Source organism: Setaria viridis, chromosome 6, assembly GCF_005286985.2.
Source record: "Setaria viridis chromosome 6, Setaria_viridis_v4.0, whole genome shotgun sequence".
Classification (NCBI taxonomy): domain Eukaryota; kingdom Viridiplantae; phylum Streptophyta; class Magnoliopsida; order Poales; family Poaceae; genus Setaria; species Setaria viridis.
In genome coordinates, this window is record NC_048268.2 from 27119258 (window position 1) to 27139824 (window position 20567).

At 48.1% G+C, this 20567-nt stretch overlaps 1 non-coding gene across 1 annotated transcript; it reads right to left on the reverse strand.

Annotated features, from left to right (window-relative positions):
- Positions 1 to 12393: 12393 nt before the first annotated feature.
- On the reverse strand, positions 12394 to 20567 carry LOC117859558 (anthocyanidin 3-O-glucoside 6''-O-acyltransferase). The gene is made up of 3 exons (XR_011898614.1): positions 20475 to 20567; positions 20184 to 20358; positions 12394 to 13611 (listed from the first exon to the last, which is right to left on the reverse strand). It is a non-coding gene; the product is annotated as an anthocyanidin 3-O-glucoside 6''-O-acyltransferase (transcript).

Below are 20567 nucleotides of genomic sequence, written 5' to 3' on the forward strand. Positions count from 1 at the left end.
TGCTCATGCGGTTAATGTAAGTGTCTGCACACAAGGCTTCTCTTGTGAGCCTCATCATATGCACATTGTAGAGTACTTAAGATCGCATTATCTTTTTGTGGGTTGCGAGTACTCAGGCTATCTAGCAAGTAGACCTCTGCATGAGTAGTCCCGTTAGGGTTTCAGTAACTAGAGCCTATCTTTACAACATCTCTGAGTTGTATCAATGTGCGCTGTAAAAAACCTAGAACTGCAAACTTGTTACTACAAGTCGCGACTAGGTAGATTTGCCTGATATGTAGCCATTCAGGTGGTTAAATAACCCCTATTTGATTGCTACTGTGCTTTTGCAAGGTGCAATAGGATGATTTTGTCCAATGAGTTGAAATAACACGATGAGGATACTGCAAACTCTCTTTGCAAGCCACGATGGAGCAGAAATAAGTAGTCAAATTACAACGAAAACATACTCTGCTTTATTGAATTGTAAATAGAACTAGGGCCAATGGCCGATTACATAAATTGTAAATCTAATTTATGGATAAAAGCGACATAGATACTCGATGTTCCACGAGCTATCGACATCTTCACTAGAGAGATATTAGAGCCTATACGACCTAGATCCAGTGACCTTGGAGATGACAAATAGTCCCTCCCATGGTGAGCTTAGCTTGTGAAGCCCCTTGGTGTCTTGGATACGCTTTAGGACCATATCGCCTATATTGAACGAACATTCTTTGAGATTGCAATCATGATAGCGGCAAATCCCCTCAAGGTATCTTGCTGGTTGGATGAGTGCTACACAGCAAGCTTCTTCAAGACTATCTAGATCTAGACGCCTTGTTTCTTCTGCTATATCTTCCTTATACTGCTCGATTGTTGGAGATTTCCACATGATTTCGGCGGGTAGGACAGCTTCTGATCCGTAGACCAAAAAGTAGGGTGATTGCCCTGTAGGCTTGCACGGCTTGGTACGGAGCCCCCCAGAGGATATTGGGTAGTTCTTTGAGCCACTTGCCATCTTTGGTGTTTGATATGTCATGCAGCCTTTTCTTGAGAGCATCCAGAACCATCCCGTTAGCATGTTCAACCTGGCCGTTGGCCCGTGGGTGAGCTACGAAGACATACCGAACATCGTTCCCACTATTCTTGTAGTATTCCCCTCAAGTTTGTTAAGTTTAGAGCCCAGGTCTATAATAATGCAATTGGGGAAACCGTAGCGGTGGAAAATTTCATCTAGGAAGTCAAGTACTTGGTATGCCTTGGGGCAGGTTACTGGCTTGACCTCGATCCACTTTGTGAACTTGTCAATTGCCACCAAAACTTTATTAAATCCTCCCAGCGCTGTTGGCAATGGGCTGATCATGTCGAGCCCCCATCATACGAAGCGCCAAGATGGTGGTATGGTGATCAACTTGTAGGCAAGGACATGTTGCTGCTTGGTGAAGAATTGGCACCCTTGGCATCAACGGACTAGTTCCTCGACATCAGCGAGAGCTATACGCCAATAGAACTCTGATCAGAAAGCTTTGCCCGCGATTGTGTGTGAGGACGCATGATTCCCGCAGATGCCTTTGTGGATCTCCTCCAGTAAGTCCTTGCCGTCTTGACGTGAGACGCACTTCATTAGCACTCCTGATGATACGCCTCTCCTATATAGCTTGTCTCCAACTAGAACGTAGTTCTTGCTGCGCCGTGAGACTTGTTCTGCTTCCTTCTTTTCAAGAGGCAGCTTATGCTCTTTGATGTAGTCGATGAATGGTCTTGTCCAGTCTACGTCGATCATCAGAACCTCCCGATCTGGTTCCACAGCACTTTGACCGTGGTTGATGAGGGTGCCGGCTCCATTATGGATGGCTTGTGTAATTCATGGACAAAGATCCCTGCTGGTACTTGAGCTCGAGTAGATCCGAGTTTTGATAGGACGTCCGCAGCAATATTATTGTCACAGACTAATGGTGAAACTCTAGCTGGAGAATTTGTTCTCCAGCTTGCGTCCTTCAAGGCAGTACGCATCCATGTTTTTCTTGTGGAGATCTCACTCGTTGTTAACTTGATTGATTACCACTGGTGCATCGCCATAGACCAACAATTGCTTGATTCCTAGCAACACTGCCAGGCGGAGCCCGTGCAGAAGCGCTTTGTATTTAGCTTTGTTGTTGGACACTTCCTAGAAGATTGCAGGATGTATTTGAGTTGTTCGCTTTTGGAGGATATCAAGAGTACACATGCACCAGCGCCTTCAAGCTGGAGGGACCCATCGAAGTATATGACCCAATGCTCTGGACACTCGACTGATGTTGGTAGTTTATTTTCCCACCACTCTGCCATAAAATTGACTAGGGCTTGGGATTTGATTGCAGTCCTTAGCTTGAATTCCAGGAACAATGCTCCGAGTTCTACTTCCCACTTTGATAATCTGCCTGTGGCATCCCGATTGTAGAGAATTTCTTCGAGAGGGAAATTTGTGACGATGGAGATATTGTGCTCCTGGAAGTAGTGTCGTAGCTTCCACAGATGAGCAATATTGCGTACAACAGCTTCTGGACCGATGGATATCTGGTCTTGGAATCTGACAGCACCTCACTGACGAAGTAGATGGGCCTCTGTATTTTGAATACATGGCCTGGTTCTGATCTTCTAACCACGATCGCTGTGCTGATGACATGAGTAGTCGCGGTGATGTAAAGCAGCAAGTCTTCATTGGGGGTCGGAGCTGTGAAAATCAGTGGCTTTGACAAGAAGTCCTTCAGTTGTTGCAGGGCTTTGTCTACCTCCTCGGTCCACTGGAATTTGTCTTACCGTTTGAGTAGTTTGAAGAAGGGTAGACCCCCACTCTCCAAGTCTTGAAATGAATCTGTTGAGCGCCGCCATGTATCCAGTTAGGTTCTGGACATCCTTGATGCCTGATGGGGCATGCATATTGGTGATGGTGGAGATCTTCTCTAGATTTGCCTCGATTCCTCAATGACTAATGATGAAACCGAGTAGTTTCCCAGACGGCACGCCAAAGACACACTTTGTCGAGTTCAGCTTCCACTGGAACTCTCGTAGGCTAGCGAAGGTTTCTTCTAAGTCAGCAATCAAGTCATCGGGATTTCTAGTTTTCACAACTACATCATCCACGTACGCCTTGATGTTGCGGTGTACCTGCTTCTTGAAGCACTCCTGGATTGCTCGTTGATACGTAGCACCTACGTTGTTCAACCTGAACGACATTGTCGTGTAGCAGAAAGTTCCGTATGGGGTAATGAACAGTCTTGATTTGGTCTTCTTCCTTGAGAGCTATCTAGTGATACCCCGAGTTACAGTCAAGGAAGCAGAGTAGGGCACATCCGGCTATGGAGTCGATCACTTGATCAATCCTAGGGAGCCGGAAGGGATCCTTTGGACAGTACTTGTTGAGGTTTGTGTAGTCGACACACATCCTTCACTCGTTATTGTTTTTCCTTCACACCGGGACAGGATTGGTGAGCCATTCTGGATGACAGACTTCCTTTATGAAACCTGTCGCGAGTAGTTTAGCCAGCTCTTTCTTGATGACTTCCCTTCTGTCTTGGGCGAATCAGCGTAGCCATTGCCTCTTTGGTGTAGCTTTTGGGTTCACGTTGAGTGAGTGCTCGATCAGCTCCCTAGGCACCCTCGGCATGTCCGCTAGCTTCCACATGAAGATGTCTCGGTTGGCCCGAAGGAACTAACGAGCGCGCTTTCCTATTTAGGACCTAGCCCTGTTTTGATCAGGGTTGTCTTGGAGCTATCACCAGTCTCAAGATCAATGGCTTTGACGTCAACTTCGCTTGCTTGTTTGATCTTGGTTGCCCCCGACTTCTTTTCTGGAATCTTGAATTCTCAAGGGGATAGCTTCTTGGATGCGGCGAAAACTTGCATCATCAAATTGGGTACTTGAGTAGTCGCTGCTAGTTCCACAGCTTCTATCTCACAATCATACGACCTCTTCAAGTCTCTGCACAAGGAAAGTACTCCCTTGGGTCCCGGTATCTTGAGTACTAAGTACACGTAGTGTGGGATGGCTATGAATTTGGCCAATGCTGGTCTTCCGAGGATAGCATGGTATGATGTTTGAAAATCTGCCACCTCAAACCGGACGTACTCTGTCCAGTAGTGTTCTTTGGTTCCAAAGGTAATTGGCAAAACCACCTGACCAAGGGGTACAGCCGTGTTGCCTGGAACGATTCCGTAAAATGGAGAGTTCATCGGGGTGAGCATGTCGGTGACGTTGAGGCCCATCTACTTCAGGGTCTTCGTGAACAGGACATTGGGTTTGCTGTCGCTGTCGATGAGTACTTTGGTGAATCTGGAGCCAGCGACTACCGGGTCTAGGATGAGAGGATAGCGTCCTGGATCTAAGAAACTAGTCCATTGATCTGCCCTTGAGAAGGTGATGGGGACCTCAGACCACTTGAGGAACGTAGGTGCCGTGGGCTCAATGGACATTATCTCCCATAGGGTGAGCTTCTGGGACCGCTTGGTAGCAGTATCCAGGGTTCCACCGAAGATGATGTTGACGGTGGTGGCTGGGTTCTAGAATTTGCCGTTGTCCTCATCGTTTTCGTCTTTCTTGGCCTTGCCCTTGTCTTTTGTGCCAGATGGTTCTAGCGCATCCTTCATGGCTTTGCAAGCTAAAACAGTCCCATGCAGAGTGCTTGTGGTATGGGTGCCATGGGCACTGTCTCTGAAGGAGCTCGTTGAATGAGAGCCTGTCAGAATTCTTGTTACCGCTGCTTTTGGGCGGGCGCTATAGTGCTGCGACTATATTGTCTGGCTTGCGTTTGCAGTTCTAACCTCCCAAGTAGTTATTTCAATTATCATTGTTGGGGCGATCATTGCGGTTCTTGTTGTTGCGTTGTCCATTGTTGTTCTGATTGTTGTTGCTTTGGCCCTTGTTGCGGTTGGACTCAAACCTTTCAATCTCCCGATCTTTCTCATCCACCCAAGTCTGAGCCATGATCTTCAAAGACTTGATGTCGCTGGGGTGTCTCCTACTAAAATCTTGGAACATCCGGCGGTCGCAAAGGCCGTTCTGGAAGCAGTCGATGATGTCACGTTCCATAACGTCCACAATTGTGGCCTTTTTGTCGAAGAAGCGACATACGTAGCTCTGTAGGGTCTCGCCGTCTTGTTTCTTAACCTAGGACAAGTCGATCCTGTTGCCAGGACGCTGCATTGCCCCAGCGTAGTTGCTGGTGAACACTGCTTTCAGTTCTTTCCATGAGTTGATGGAGTTCTTTTCCAGCGATCCAAGCCATGTGAGGGGCGCTGCCTTCATGCAGATGGAGAAATAGACTACTTTGGTGTCATTGTTTCCGCCAGCTGACTGGACTAACAATGAGGAGCACCGAAGCCATTGCACCAATTCTTGCTTGTCGCTGTATTTGCTGATGCCCGGGGGTTTGAACTTCTCAGGTAGAATCGTCCTTCTCACGCATTTGGAGAAGGCAGGGAACCCATCAACATCATCCCCCAGTTGTTCAACTTCCTGCTCGCGCTCGTGGTGCCGGCCCTTGATGATGGTACAAGCGTCATGGCTGGCATTTATCTTACTGCGGAGGTCTTCTACTGGGCGTTCTGGTGTGCCTCCATGGTGACCACAGCCTCCTGAGGGTCCTGCTTAGCTTCCCTCTGTTGACACTAGTTTTTGGGCTGATTGGTGAACCCGCTCTCAGTTTTGTTGACACTTGATGCATAAAAGAATACAGTGCCAAAAAGATATTGTTCGAGAGGGATTTCACCACTAGTAGGTAGCTTTTCAGCAAAACATTGTGAATCTAATGAAGGGATTGAGGTTGATCCACAGAATATGAAATTCTCCAGCCACATGTTCAGAAAAGCTGCATGTTCTTTGTCACTGACAGTTCCTGAAGTTTTGCTGAAAGTAGCGATGTATCGGCTCCAATTCATCATACTTCTTGTATCCAGTATGTGTTTATTAACAGCCTTGAGGAGAAAAGGACAAGCAGAGGAAGTGATGTCAAGGCCTGTCAGCATATAAACGTCCAGTAGACTAGGAGCCATTGGGCCATCCCCACACATAAAGGCATTTAGTGCATCAGACCAAAAGTATGAGGCAGCGGCAAGCATAGGTTCATCCTTTTCCATGTTGGACAAAGAAAGTTCAATGCAGTGGCCGATGCACAGTTCATCCCATTCCACCCTTTTGGCAGCCAACATCCTATGGTACCATGTCCTACAACCTTGAGGGTTGCAAGGCCATGAGCAAAAACCATTTTCCCAGACAGTTAAATCCATGGGGGAGAACTTGTAAGGAATCATTTGGGTTTCAGCATTGATGAAATTAGTGGGATCCTTATCACCCATGGGACCAAGAAAGAATGTGTTATTCACATCACTAAGCGGAATCAAAACATGGTCTCTAAGAACCTACGAATCGAGGCAAAAAGGGGAAGGAATGAGAAACATAGCGGAAAATAGATCAGATCTAAAAAGCGCTTGAACAAGGCAATGACATGAAAATACCTCGGGAATAGAAGCAGAGGTCACCATTGATTGACTTTGGAGCTTCGGTCTCTGCGGGGAAGGTTGAGGATGACCGGTGATGAAGACGCCCCGATTTGTGGTGATGGGAAACTTGGTTGGCTTGAGGTAGAAGAAGAAAGGATGGAGCGGTTATATAATAGTATTGTTGATCGGGTGAATTCCGAAAATCGAGGGCAACGCCATCACAAGGACCGGGAAAAGAATCATGATTGCGGCAATGACTCTTTTGGTTTTGGAAGGATATCGGCTCGGGACCTATGAAGATGCTGACAAGAGAAGAAAATTTTGGAATATAATATTATATCCCAAAATTGGGGGGCATGTGTTGACACCGGTTTTTGGCCAGAGTCAACCATTGTTCTGACAGCCAATAGAGGAGAAAGGAAGAACCTGAAGTTGACGCCGTGTTGACCAAGACTGGCTGCTGTTGACCACGATTCCAGAAGCCGATGGAAGACTAGGCGCGCCTAGTTCGAAGCGAAATCCACTCCACCAAATAAGGGAAAGCGTGGAGATTTATCTCTAGTAGTTTTTAGAAATAGTTGTAATAGTTCATGTCATATTTGACTAGAATTTTAGCTTGCTTCGGGGTATAAATATAAGCCCATGAGCCTTGCAATCAATAATCATCAATCAATTAATACAACCTTTCGGCACCATGCGGCCAAAACTCTAGGAGTAGGAGTAGAGTAGATTTGATGAGTTCCTTCTAGCGTGCAGGGCTGCATCGGCTTCGATCTCAGGCGAGCTTGTAAGTTCCGACACCTAGTCATTACGACCTCTATCAGAACTTTCTAAGTTAAGTCTTATATTCTAATATCGTTGTGTGGCTAGTTATCAAGTTATCTAAGATTGCAAGTAGAACTTTCTAGGCTTTGTCCAATATTCTACTTGTCTTCGATGGTTGATCACAGTTATCGAGTAGTTTGGTTTTTATTAAGTTGTATCATATCGATCTCTTAGTTTAATCAAGTTCTCACAGTTATAAAATGGCTTAGATCTGGTTAGCCTGTCTTCATCGGCTCCCTTGCCCTATTTAAACGTTCACAGTTATCAGATCGTATCGGCTAGTAGATCACGCATGCTTTTATTGCTTTATATATGCTAGGTCCGATAGATCTTTACCCCTGCCCCTCATATTGCTAATCGTCGGACCTTTGACATCAGCACGCTAATGTTAAGAGCTGATGCTTCAGTCGGGTCTTATCAGTATCTCATGGAAGCATGATGAAGTCATTGAGCTGATAGGGGCACGTATGAGGCCTTACTGCTGCGAGCTTGTCTAGTTGAGTTAATGGGTTGAAGTTAATGTCCTCTCACCGTGTTACCTTATCTAAGTTCAATTACATGGTCATGATATTGATTAGGTTTTATTAGCTTAATTAGCTTGTCAGCGGTAGGCAAGAGGTTCTTGTTTGTTGTGTTCTAATCTTTTAGGTTAGTAAATTCATGTCAATGTCCTCTCATTCGTGTTACCTTGTCTATGTTCAATTATACTTATCAAGACATTGACTAGATCTGTTAATCTGTGTGATGTGTGCATGGTTGACAAGGGCTCCTTCTATGGCTGTTGTGTTACAATGCTTTATCTCAACCTGTCGGCTCATATAGCCGATGGCACATGCCATTAATATTTTATTTATTTACACCGTATGCTTACATTAAATATCTATCTGTCATGGTGTTTATTCCAAGATGCCTACCCATGAGTTCAAAAGGCTTTGCCACCGATCGGCTCAGGGATTTAATGTTTACCTTGCCAATTTTCAGATCAAATAGACTAGCACGCCTTGCACCACTTGCGAGCTGATTTGGAGCCTGCACTGGAGTTAAGCAGATCTCTCAGGTCCTTCGTTTTGTTCAACACAGAAGCTTGAGGTCCAGATTTTGCATCAGCACCCTCATCTCCTGCTTGGCTAGGTCTTCTGCCTCAAATTTGACTTGGTCTGGCACCACCATCTTGACTTGATCTGGCACCTCTGGCTCTCCCTAGGGGAGGGCCTCTATGGCTGTTGCCATGCTGGCTTTTGTGGGATCTGGAGAGTTGGACTAACTGTATGGGGTTCATGCGATCAAGTTGTTCGTATGCAAGCGCAAGTTCCGCCAGGTCAGCCAGTTGTTCCGTGTACTTATTTTAGGGCATCGCGCGAGTGATGAGATCTATGGACACGATGGAGGCTAGAGGAGTACGGTGGTGGCAATTCTGAACCACTTCAAAAGCTCTATCCACATTCTGGATCGGTAGATTTGCTGCGAGACGGTGCCAACGCTCCGGTCTTGCAGTGTTCCTCGCCCTTCATCGAGTTCTTTGAGCTTTCGTTTCTTCCCCGATGACGTCAGCAGTGTGTTCGTCTTGAGATACATCATTTGGGTGGCGTTCACATCGAGGGTTTCTATCCCGTTGTTCTTCTTCATGATCATCGTCTTGGTTTGTAAGAACGGCAAAAACTTCCCGCTCTAGTGAGAAGCTTCCCGAACTAGAGGTGCTAACTTCCGTAGAGCTACCTTCTTCTGGAATAGGAGACAGAGGAGCTCCCTCCTGATATGGGAGAGTGTCGAGGTAGGCGATGAGGTGCGAATCATCGTCCTTGGCTAGAGCGGATGGCTTCATGTTGGGCCAGAAGATGAGGTTCTGCCTTGTGGAGTTGATGTGATTACCAGACCTTGCTACGGACCTGATAAAGGAGTCTCCTCGTCCGGATCCGAGTAGTAGTCGAGGTCCTTGATCTCATCCGTGTCGGATTATGATATGGACAAGGCCGCCTGGTAGACAATGGCTGAGTTGCGGAGTCCGAACGGGAATCGACTCTGGGAGTAGTCCGACTTGCACGATGGCTGTTGCACCGGCTCGTGCAGGTCAATCTAGCTGGAGGAAGAAGTCGAGTTGTACTTGGACTCGTCTCCCCAACCTTTGATTAGGTCAGAAATTGAAAATTCGCTGAAATTCCCGATGAGATCTTCCAGCGCTTTGCGATGGAGCTTCATGGTTGAGTGCTTCTTCTCCGGGGCCAGCACAATGTGGCGGCGGAAGCTTCCGGCACCGTCTGCGACGCAAACCCAGGAGCCGAAGACGAACGTCGTGCCTTCTTCAAACGCGACAATTAGCTTGATGGTGACTTGTGCCATCGAGTTCGCCAGCGGGTTCACAGCAAGATCCCTCTACCTTGCGCACCAGCTGTCAGTGTTTAGACCCGACAACCTACCGAGAGGGTGCCCGAAGTAGTCTTTTGGTTGGTGGGGCTCGTCGAGATCAGGAACTCGAAGGTAAACGCAGATACACGATTTAGACAGGTTCGGGCCACTTCCTTTGTCAATGATGCTCTTGCAGTGGAGGCACACAGGCTCTAGTATCTGCTCCTTCCTTGCTCCCGTGGCACCATACAGCTTCACTTCCAGAGGACTCGGGAGCGCGATGTGGATATGGACTTCAGCCCCTATATGATCTTTATGGGGGGAAGGAGCGGTCTTGGAGCATGAAGAGGACTCCAGCAACCCCTTTGTGGTCGACCTGCCATGGGTGGTTGCGGTGTCCACCAAAGACTTCCTACCGGAGCACTGTTCCTAGACAACATTCCTCCGGTGTTCCACTACCTTGGCGAGGTCCTAGAGATTGATCCCAAGTGCGTTGGTGGCGACCACTCCTCCATAAGGGTTGTCATCAAGGTCGAGCACTAGAAGGTCCCGCAAGAGATTGGGTAGCCACCCCCTTAACCTCACCGCCTCCCGCCTTCTCTCCACAAAACAACCAATCCAACCCACACTTTAATTTGGGCCCCCACATCCCCCTGCCCCCTCGGCCTCCTACACAAAAGGGGAATACCGATGTTAGTCAGGAAATTTTGTTATATAGCACCGAAAGAATGTCGTTTCTGAAAAATACTATCGAAAAATCTCCGTCACGTAAAATACCATTGAAAGAATGAACCGTTATCTAGAAATACCATTCCGTACACCGTCCATCTCCTTTCTTCCTCCTCTGTCCGTCCCCAGGTGTGCTCAAATCAGATGCCCTGCCGACTGCTGCCCTGCTGCTTGCTTACCGTGAGGAAGCTCCACAAGCCAGCACGATTCTAATCCTCGCTCACCAGTGCCGCTGATTACCAATCCGTCGACGTCAATGTCCTTCTGCCTGCTACGGACTGCGGTGCAGAACATACATCATGAGAAAACGCGGAGCTTTACCGAGAAAAACAATCCGTAAGTGAGTGGATTTGTTACTTGCAGGAATTTGCGGAGGAGCGGATCGGGCATGCAGGGTCGAGGTTGTGCACGTGGCCTCTAGCTTCGCGTGGTTGTGCGTGCGGTGTTTGCCTCTAGCTTCGCTCGAATTGCAAAGTGCCCACATCATGCCACAACGTCATCCCGTATGGGCAGTAGCTCGCCCGCAGGTTCTGCACTCACAGCACTACTATACGTGTGCTGCCTCCTCGCGGAAGAACGCACTCGCTCACAACAGCAAGCACCGACGGCCGACGCAACTGCCGCTGCGGGTGCGCCACACCATCCAAAGCCAGCGCGGGCCGCGCCATGCGCCGTCCAGCCCCTGGATGACTCGCCACGAGCCCACGACGGCATGGGCCTCGTTACTGGCTCAGGCTGGCCGCACAGCAGATCACGCGTGGACGGGGGCGTTGCGGCGTCATGGTGCTGGGAGCCTGGGAGCGGGCAAGGAGCAGGGCAGATGAGCTGCGAGCGTGCGCGGGGCCTGGACGAAAGAGGGAAAAGTGGACGCACGGACGGCGTCAACGCCCAAATATGACGGAATGGTAGATTAAGGTAACGGTTTAACGTGACGGAGATCTTTCAGTAGTATTTTCCGGAAGCGGCGTTCTTTTAATACTATAGAACTAATTTTCCCAAGTTCGGAAGGCCTCTTATGCAACCTAGCTGCTCGAGGGTTCCCATACCGTGGTGTTCTTTGATCAATGATCTACTAATGCAGTCGTCCATATCCATGGTACTCCCTCCGTTCCAAATTATAAGTCGTTTTGGTTTTATTAGATTCATGAACTTTATTTTGCACTTAGATAGATCATGTGTGTGGATACATAATAATATCTATACATCTAGAAAAGCTAAAACCACCTCGAACGGAGGGAGTACTTGTCAATTGTGAGCCAGGCAAGTGGATCAGATGCAAGCGTGGGCTTCGGCAAGAGATCTCCCCTTATCTATTCCTCCTTGTGGCGGATGTGCTGCAAGCTCTTATCACGAACAACAGTACCTTCCGTCATCCTCTAGCGTCTGATCGTCCCTGCCCAATATAAAGTACACGGTTGACACCTTGATCATCTTGCGAGTGGACCAAGATGAGGTGGCAACCCTGAAGACATTGCTGGACCAATTTTCTACAGCAACAGGGTTGACAATCAACTATGCAAAGAGCACAATGGTGCCAATGAATGTTCCGAACCAGCTGCAAACAAGAAGGTTTTCCGCAAGTTTAGCTCGAATGCTAAACTTAGCCTTGCTGCTTTCAGCTCTTCAATTGCATGGATTAACAAGCACCTTGCTGGCGGGCAGAATCCGTGTAGGGGCAGTGGAGGTGGGGAGAGATATTTACTCCATTGTAAAAGAATATAAGCACTTTTATGATATTGTTTTCCTTCGTTGAACGGAGAATTGAGGAAAAGTAGAGTTGAAAAACAAAAGCGAGGCTTAAGCTTACTCCACTAGCAAGTAATTCAGCCACCTCTTTTGACACAACCCAAGTAAAAGTGATGTGTGTGGGGCCGTGGAAGCAGTGCATGCGAGCCAGAGCTGATGGTAGTCTTGTAGACTTAAAAACTTTCATTTTTGAGAAATCTAAACCTCGCTCGAGTGATTTGTCCTGTCACTTGAATTATTTTGGAATTTTGACTTCGGGAGACCGACGTCTAAGAGAGACGCTCGATCAGCTCAGCTCTGCGCGTGCAGCCCCGCGATGGCATCGGCGAAGCACATACGGAACCGGTCCATGACGTCAGGCGGCAGAGGGACGCCCACCTCCATCCCGCCGGCGCCGCGCCGGCTCTCCGCCACCGCCACGGCGCCGGTCCTCGCCACGGACACGATGTCCACCTTCGCCGGCCAGCCGAACCCAAGGTCCAGCTCGTAGACGCGAAACCTCGGTGAGCCCACGGACAGCATGCCCATCGAGCCGGCGACCTCCTTGGCGCGGTCCGTCCACGCGTCCATGCTGCCCGTCCTGACGCCGCCGCGCACCGCCGCGTCGATGCCCGCCGCGACGGCGGCGCACGCGCTGAGCAGGCCGCCCGCGAGGGCGTCCTTGGGTGCCACGGCGAACGCTGGGCCGACGCAGTTGCCGAGGTACTTATCGGGCAGGGGAGGGCTCATCCGCGAGCGGTGGTCGACGGGGAAGATCAGGCAGCAGGTGCGGCCGTCGACGCCGGCGCTCGCCATGGGCGTGGACGACGACGACGTCGCCTCTTTCGCTCGATGGTAGCACGACCAGACGAAGCCCAAGGCGGCGACCAGCGACGTGCACCGGGGCGGCGCGACGCCGCGCCGCGCGGTCTCGGCGGCCACGGCATCCTTGACGCGCTGCAAGTCATCCTTGGATAGGGTGAAGGTGGCGAGGAGCTGGTCAGCGGGCATCTGGCCGACCTCTATGGTGCCGGTGGTCCACATGACCTGGAAGAAGGCGTCGGGGAGGAGGCTCCGGTCTATGACCGGCGGCGGCGCGTCGCTACGCGTGCACGCGGCCGCCGCCCAGGTGTGCAGGAAGTGCGTGGAGCTCGAGCCGTCGACGGCGGCGTGGTGCACGGCGACACCGATGGCGAGGCCGCGGCGCGCGGGCAGGAGGAGCGTGGCCTGCACGGCGAGCACGGTGCCGCCCGCGGGCCGCGGGCAGAGCCGGCACGAGCGGGGCGATCCTGGCGACCTCCCGTGGCTCGTCGGTGCCGAGGCCATCGATGCCATCCACGCCCATGCCGCCTCCGACGTCGTACTCGGCGACGGTGAAGGCGAAGCCATCGCCGGGGCGGTAGTGGAGCTCGTAGAGGTCGGACGTGCTGGGGGTGAGCACAAGGCGGTCAGCGAGTGGGTAGAAGGCGCCCGGGACAGGGCTGTTAGCTTGATCTCCCAACGGACTCTTCCCGATGGACGAGTCCGAGCCTTATCTCGCGCCCTGATCGGGGGCGCACAACCAACTCATGGTTGGTGGACCCCTGTCGCGTAGCGCCAAATAAAAGGAAGGTGGGGGCTGGGGGCACGTAAGCCAAGGTTCACCGTGCCCACCAGACCTACCAACAAGCCCTAGCCGATCTAGTGGAGGCGCTGTCAGCGGCGGGAAGCACCGCCAACACCTCACTGTGCCGCCACCTCTTTGCGTCAACATCGTCGTCACAAACACCGCTATGGTGTCCTCCTCACCGATGAAGCCCGACGGTCAGTCATCCTCTCACTCTCCCCTCTAGGAAGTCACTGATGTAGATCAAGGACCATGTTGCTTTAATCTGAGACTAAGTGTTTTACCCGCTAGACTAGCACTTAGTATTCCTGTTAAATCTATCAAGGGCGTCCTTGAGGTTGGAGAGGATGGCGGGGACATCGACACCTGGCATGAGGTGGTAGAGGAAGAGGCGCTCCACGAGCGGGAAGGGGAGCTAGAGGGTGTCGAAGAAGGTGAGTGAATGGGAGCTCTCCGGCAGAACGGAGCCTGTGGTGACGGAGGCACGAGGGTGGTGTCGATGGCCCGAAGGCGAGGAGGAGGTGACGATGTGAAGGTGGAGGGTGCACGCTGCTGCTGCCGCCCCCCACAGCCGTCGCCATTGCCGCCGCCGCCGCCGATACTGACGTGCTGCTTGAAACAAAATTGTCTCAGGCTCTCAGCCCGGCCACTCACGCACCTTGGCAGGCTGGTCTGTCAGCTGGGTGATGTCTTGATCTCTATATATCATGTTATCCACCTTGTCGATCGATCGATCGAGGGCTTGACAGTTGGCACCTTCGCGTCATATCTGACCGAAACCAACCTAGTTGCTCCGGCACGATACGGTCGTTGATTTCTTTGAGGGTGGAGGAGATGCATGCATATCGTTGCTTTTCGCACGTGTTCATCGTGAGTATTCAATGCTGCCAGTGCGGCTTTCTTCTGTGGGCCTGGCGGGTGATATTCAATGCTGCCAGTGCAGTGGAAGTGGAACTATTGGCGTGTGGGCGACGCTTGAAATATCATTTCATACTACATGTGGCGACGATGTTTTAACTCGTTTTTCATTGCAGTGTGTGTCCAAACAACCGGACCCTACTCGTAAATAAAATACTCCCTCTCATCTCAACCACCGGCCACCGCTTCGCCATTTGTCGTTAATGGCTGGAATTGGAAACCGGCCATGTGACTGAAGAATGTTATTTTATTAGCCGAGGAGAAGAGGCATCGAGAACTACACATTCGTCGGTGCTAGCTTTTTACAACTAGGTACCGGTAGCCGCAGTAGGAAAAACGATACTCCCAAACAGGAGAGAAAAACAGGACATCGTGTTTTCACCGCACTGTGGGTGCTCTAAGAAGGGCATTGCCTTGGTAGCCGAATGGACTCCCGTTTCATCCATTCTTAGTCCAACTGTCTGTCAGCGATCAAGTTTCTATCTAACCCAAAGGCACGGAGATTCCCCCATTGGCTTTTATCATCAGGGAAGCGAGGAGAGAGATGGAAAGACCCCCATCGATGAGCTTCAATCATGTAAAGAGAGCAAAATGTCGTAGCCCGCGAATTAGCACAGCTCGCAAAAAAGGTTGTGTCATAGTGCAGTATGGCGCGACCGATGCCCAGTCTGTGTTGAGCCTTTAGTTGCTCAAGATTGCAAACACTTTTTGAGTAACTAATATATCTCTCTCTTTACCCGAAAAAAAAATCAGTCCTAGCGCGTCTCAGAATAAATACTGCCCATCCGCTTCACAACTACAGTTGTAGTTACCTTGGATTCAAAATTTGTAGCGAAATAATATAATTCCCATCCAGTACATTTGAAAAAGAACTGGTACTTGAGGTTAATTATAAGCTTATTACTCGTCACCGAAAAGACAAGTTTAGTCTTAAATATACTATATCATGCCATCCACCTTCTTACTTTATCCAAGAAAATTCATGCATGCCATCCACTTTCTCGATCGATCGGTAGCTTCTCACCTCTTTGTTTGCGACGTATGGCACGTAACCAGCGAGTAAATATACGGCGTCAAGACGTACGTATGTATGGCGCTGTAACGTGTATGCTTGGCCTTGGTGCCACGTGATTTAACGCGCGCCGTACAAAGGGTCCATCCTCCAATTCAAACTATCAGATATGTAAATGTAAAAAAAAACTTTTTACGTAAAGTGCTAGATTGTAAAATCATCGATCATTGGCTTGGCACCTTTAATTGTTTGCGTCATCTCTGACCGAAACCAACCTTCTTGATCCGGCACTGACTACCTGTCAAGCGAGAAAAAGAGCACGCGCACGCACACGCACACGCGGTTGATTTTGCGGGAAACCCTCGATGCTTTTCGGACCTGTGGAGTTGATTTGTCCCATTATATGTCCGGAGTTGATTTCTCATCTGTCCCTGTCTTTACCTGACACAGCTAGCGTTGCAAACCGGCCGACGAACCATCAGCGATTTAACTTGCAAAAAATCACCGATTTGGCTTTTTTTTTGTGAAAGACCGATTTGGCCTTTTGTTTTGCATTGAGTGCTATGAAGGCAAGTGGGGTACCCCATTTGAATTCCCAATCAACGAGTAAAACTAGTTAGCGTAGAGCCACCGGGAGGTAGACTTAAAACGGGGTACGTTAGCGTACAGGAACACTCTGGCGACCAAAGTCATCGCTCTGGTGACCAAAGCCACACATCCAGACATCCAGTCCTACAAAAGCAACTGCTGAAATCGGACAACTAAGCATGTAGTTCCATCAACGTGGGTTGACTCTCATTTTTAGTTTACTCGCCAAAGCAAACCGAGCCTTATGCCAAGAAACATGCATCAAACTACTATGCTGCTGCTATGACAAATAGACAGACTGTGAGGCTGCGAGTGATAGCGTAGCACCAGCAGCATGGCAGCCATGTCTACCAACGCATCATAAACGAAAACTGATAAAAACATGTCCCTTGGACCAAAAAAGCGTCTCTCCGTGAGAGGTTAGCAGCGCCAACTCTGACTGTGAATGTATTTGATAGTATGGTAAAGTGCAATGATGGGCCATTTCGAGCAGCGATAAGAGTTTGTTAGGGTCTTCTCATCTGAGCACGGAAATCCGGAACTGTTCGAGAAAAGTAACAGCAAATGCAATCCAGAGCTTCCAGATGTACTTGTGCTATCATCGCATCGTCCTCAACAGCATAGCAACCTCAGCAGCCAAGTGAAATCTCCCGCCCAAAAAGTTGCACATCCCAGAAACTGAAATTGTAGTTTAGAAACATTGTCAGTACATTTTTTTTTGTCAAAATTGGATCCCAAAAGGTCCAACAAGATCATTGCTATAAAATCACATCGAGCAGTTCAAAAGAGTACACAATCATATCTACTTCCTAAACGCTGCGAAAATAAGAATGGCAAATGTAACCAGTGTGAAACACAAAAGCTATCCGTGCACCGCAACGTGATGGTTTTGCAGCGTACATCAGCAAATAGCATGCAAGTTAACAATCCACCAACCACCATTAATGAAATATTATGTTCAAGGCAATGACGACATTTATTTATTAATCTGTGAGAGTGATGTTTTCACTGAGACGAATATCCTGGCTGAGTTTAAACATGCATTTCCTCACCAGCTAGCCCATTTCTGATCCTATTTATGTATTTCCATCCTAGATCAAACCCTCCAAGTAGACAGGACAGCGTAAGGAAAATAATGGTCTAAAAAGTATTGATTACAGTGGCACAAGCTAAAGTCCATGATGAAAACCAAAGTAAAACAATCTTAAGAAACAAAGGGCAAACTAACTATCTTACCCCTTAAACCTGAAATGGTCGCCTAGAATCACTATCATACCAACTTTTGAAAGCCCTGTGCTAACGCTACCACATAAAGTTAGTAACATACAATTAAGGAAATAACATTTTATTTTTATTATCACTACCATACATTTTTGTGCTAAAAATAGAAGTATCCAAATTTAGTGCTACATAAATTCACAATAGACAACCTTGTCCAAGACACAAATATTAAGAATGAAGGCAAGGAGTAATGGCCCCAATAAGGGCTCCATCGTAGTACATAAGATACCTTGTGGTGACTAAATAGCATAGCTAGAACCAGAGCTCAATATTGCCAGCTGCTATATAACAGGATATTGTTAAAACGAAAAATGTTGTACCATCGCTGGCTTGCCGGCATATGTGGTAATATAATTCAGGTGGGACTCTTCGTCCCCCCGGTGACCCGTCAAAAAAAAACGAAAAAAAATGAATGCTTGAGCTCGAAAGAAAAAAAAAACTATAGAAGTCAGTTGACTAGATCGTTTCATTGCCACCGGAGATTATTAGGGGAATCAGTAGCCAGTAGCTTCTAGCCAGGAGGATAGTGTGATAGGTGCTGCTGATTTGCAGGTAGTAGTACTTCATGAGTCGCTTACAGTGCAAACAAGAGGAGAGAAACCGACTGACAGAAGCACAAAACTAGATGGAAAACTCACCGGCAAAAAAACATGGACCTGCCTACTCAATTATTCAAGATTAGGCACATGAAGGTTAACTACAAATTGGGGGGGGCTGAAATTTTGGAGGCCCTTTGCCCTGTGAACTTGTGCAACCTTCGCTGCATTGACCCTTCCAACACAAGAAAATAGGAGCAAGAACCCGCTACATGCTTAGCTACTGCAGCTAGCAGTGCAGCCCAGGGGGCAGAACCAAGCCTATGGCAACTGTGGCTCTAGCCTAGATGCAGGACTACAATTCTAAAGAAAGATGACTCTAAAAATTAGTGGAATGGAGAGATAAAGGCTACGAAGACACTACTAGCCCTATACTTAGGCAAATTCTAACTCTGCTACTGCCTTAGCCCTTGTGCCGCAACAATGAAGACAGTGTGAATTAGATTTGTAATTATGAAGGATAACTAGATTCGTAATAGAACCCACAAATATACCAAGTTGGACTTGAATTAGATTAGGACAGCCTGTCACAATTATGAAGGTTCAACACCAACTACTGTATATACACAGACATCCTAAAAGAATCTAGTTCCATTTCGAAATGGAAAGAAAAAAACAAAGCCATCCACAGAACGCAGTAATATCTACTTTAAAATCAAACAAAGGTTGCAGGGTTAATTTCAGCAATGTGATTTCTAATAGATCACTCAGTTAAAATAATATATTATGAGGACAGTGTGTCAAAAGACCAATTGCCCATTCACATCGAGTCTTGCAAAACAATTCAAGAAATTGGATATGGAAGCATGGCATGACATCTAAACGTCACTTGTGTCAACTCACTCACTCAAACAAAACTTGTTTTTTTGGCAATTTAACATCAGAGTGCTATCGTACTACAGAGACAGAGTGCCTAAAACTCAATAAGGGCTAGACCTAGATTTGAGGGAGCCTTATAGGGAATTTTTCTAAGTAACAGCATTCATCCACTAGACAACTCAGGCAACAAAAATGGAAAGTATATGCTATGATTCAGTTGATCACATTATTGAATAGGTCCATAACTAGCAAAGAAAACAAACTGGCAGATGTGCCATTATATATCAATATCACATTGACTTTTACATGGAACATCTAACAACTAATATAATTGGCAAAAACCTTCCAGTTTAAGATCACACAGCCGACAGTAGCACTAGTGGAGGCAAAAAAAAAATGTTTAAGAACAATGACTCATGGTATTTACTTATTTGAAAGGTGCAACAAAATTGCAGCATCAGCAAAGTTATCTTCCACCGTCTGAAAAACATGCAGACTGGTTTGATACAAAAACATTTCTTCTATGAACTAAGAAATTCAATCAAATAGTAGGACACTTCACACAAAACTAGGCTCCATATTAGACTTGGAATAAATCTAGTTTGAGATGAGTAAAGGCAGACCGCAGACCACAACGACATGAACAGCAAAGAAAGCCTACCTTAAATGATTCGCACTCTTTAGCTTTGCTTGCTACATAAAGTCATGAACCCAGTATACAGGGCCATGTCCCCCATTTTAAAGAAACAAAACTCCTTTTGATATCACACAACGGAGACATCTACAAATGCAAAAGACTACATAGCAATATCCTGCAACAGATATTTCTTGAAATGCAAAAGGCTACATAGGAAACTGAGAAATCGTATGGAACACATTTTAGGCCAAACTAGAGCAAAATCATCTCTGCACTGATCAGCTTTCCACACCAAAATGATGTAATAAAACCCAAGTCTATGTCGCATCATGCAAAATCCAATTAATTACAGATTCAACAAAAAGGAAGGTAGCAGCATATCACGTGACAACAAGCAATAGACTGTAACCAACATGTTCACATCAACAACTTGCTGGTGACAGAGATAAGCGGAATGCCCACCTTGAACCACCTGTGCATCGAGATATCAATGTGACCCGCCCATTCAGGAGGAGTTCACCTATCACCTTGGTGCATTGAGGCCTCAGATTGATTAAAAAGTTCGGAAAAATGACGAAGCAGAACAAAACAGAGGTGAGGAAGCATCGTATTTCAGTAAGCATGGAACCAATCCTGCCCGCACACATCCCTTCCCCGGCGCAAGCTCTTCCATCAGCACACCCACGGCTATGAGCACGAGGGAGAAGGCAGCAATGGGGGTGGTAACGGGGCCACATAGACCATCCTGACCGCGGCGTCCTCCGGTGTTCTCAGGACTCTGCGTCGCCGGCCTCCTGGTGCCTTCTTCATCCCCAACAATCTGCCAGGAGCACCGAAATCCACATGCCCACGGCTTAGAAATGCTCATGGAGAACAAATTACGGCATCAATTTGGCGATTACCGAAGGAAAGGGGCTGAAAATCACGAAGCCTTACCTCTCGGGCCACTGCGTTGCGGCTCGCGCGGTGCCGGAGCAGCAGCAGGAGAGAGGCGACGAGAAGCAGCCCCATGGTGAGGGAGGAGGCCAT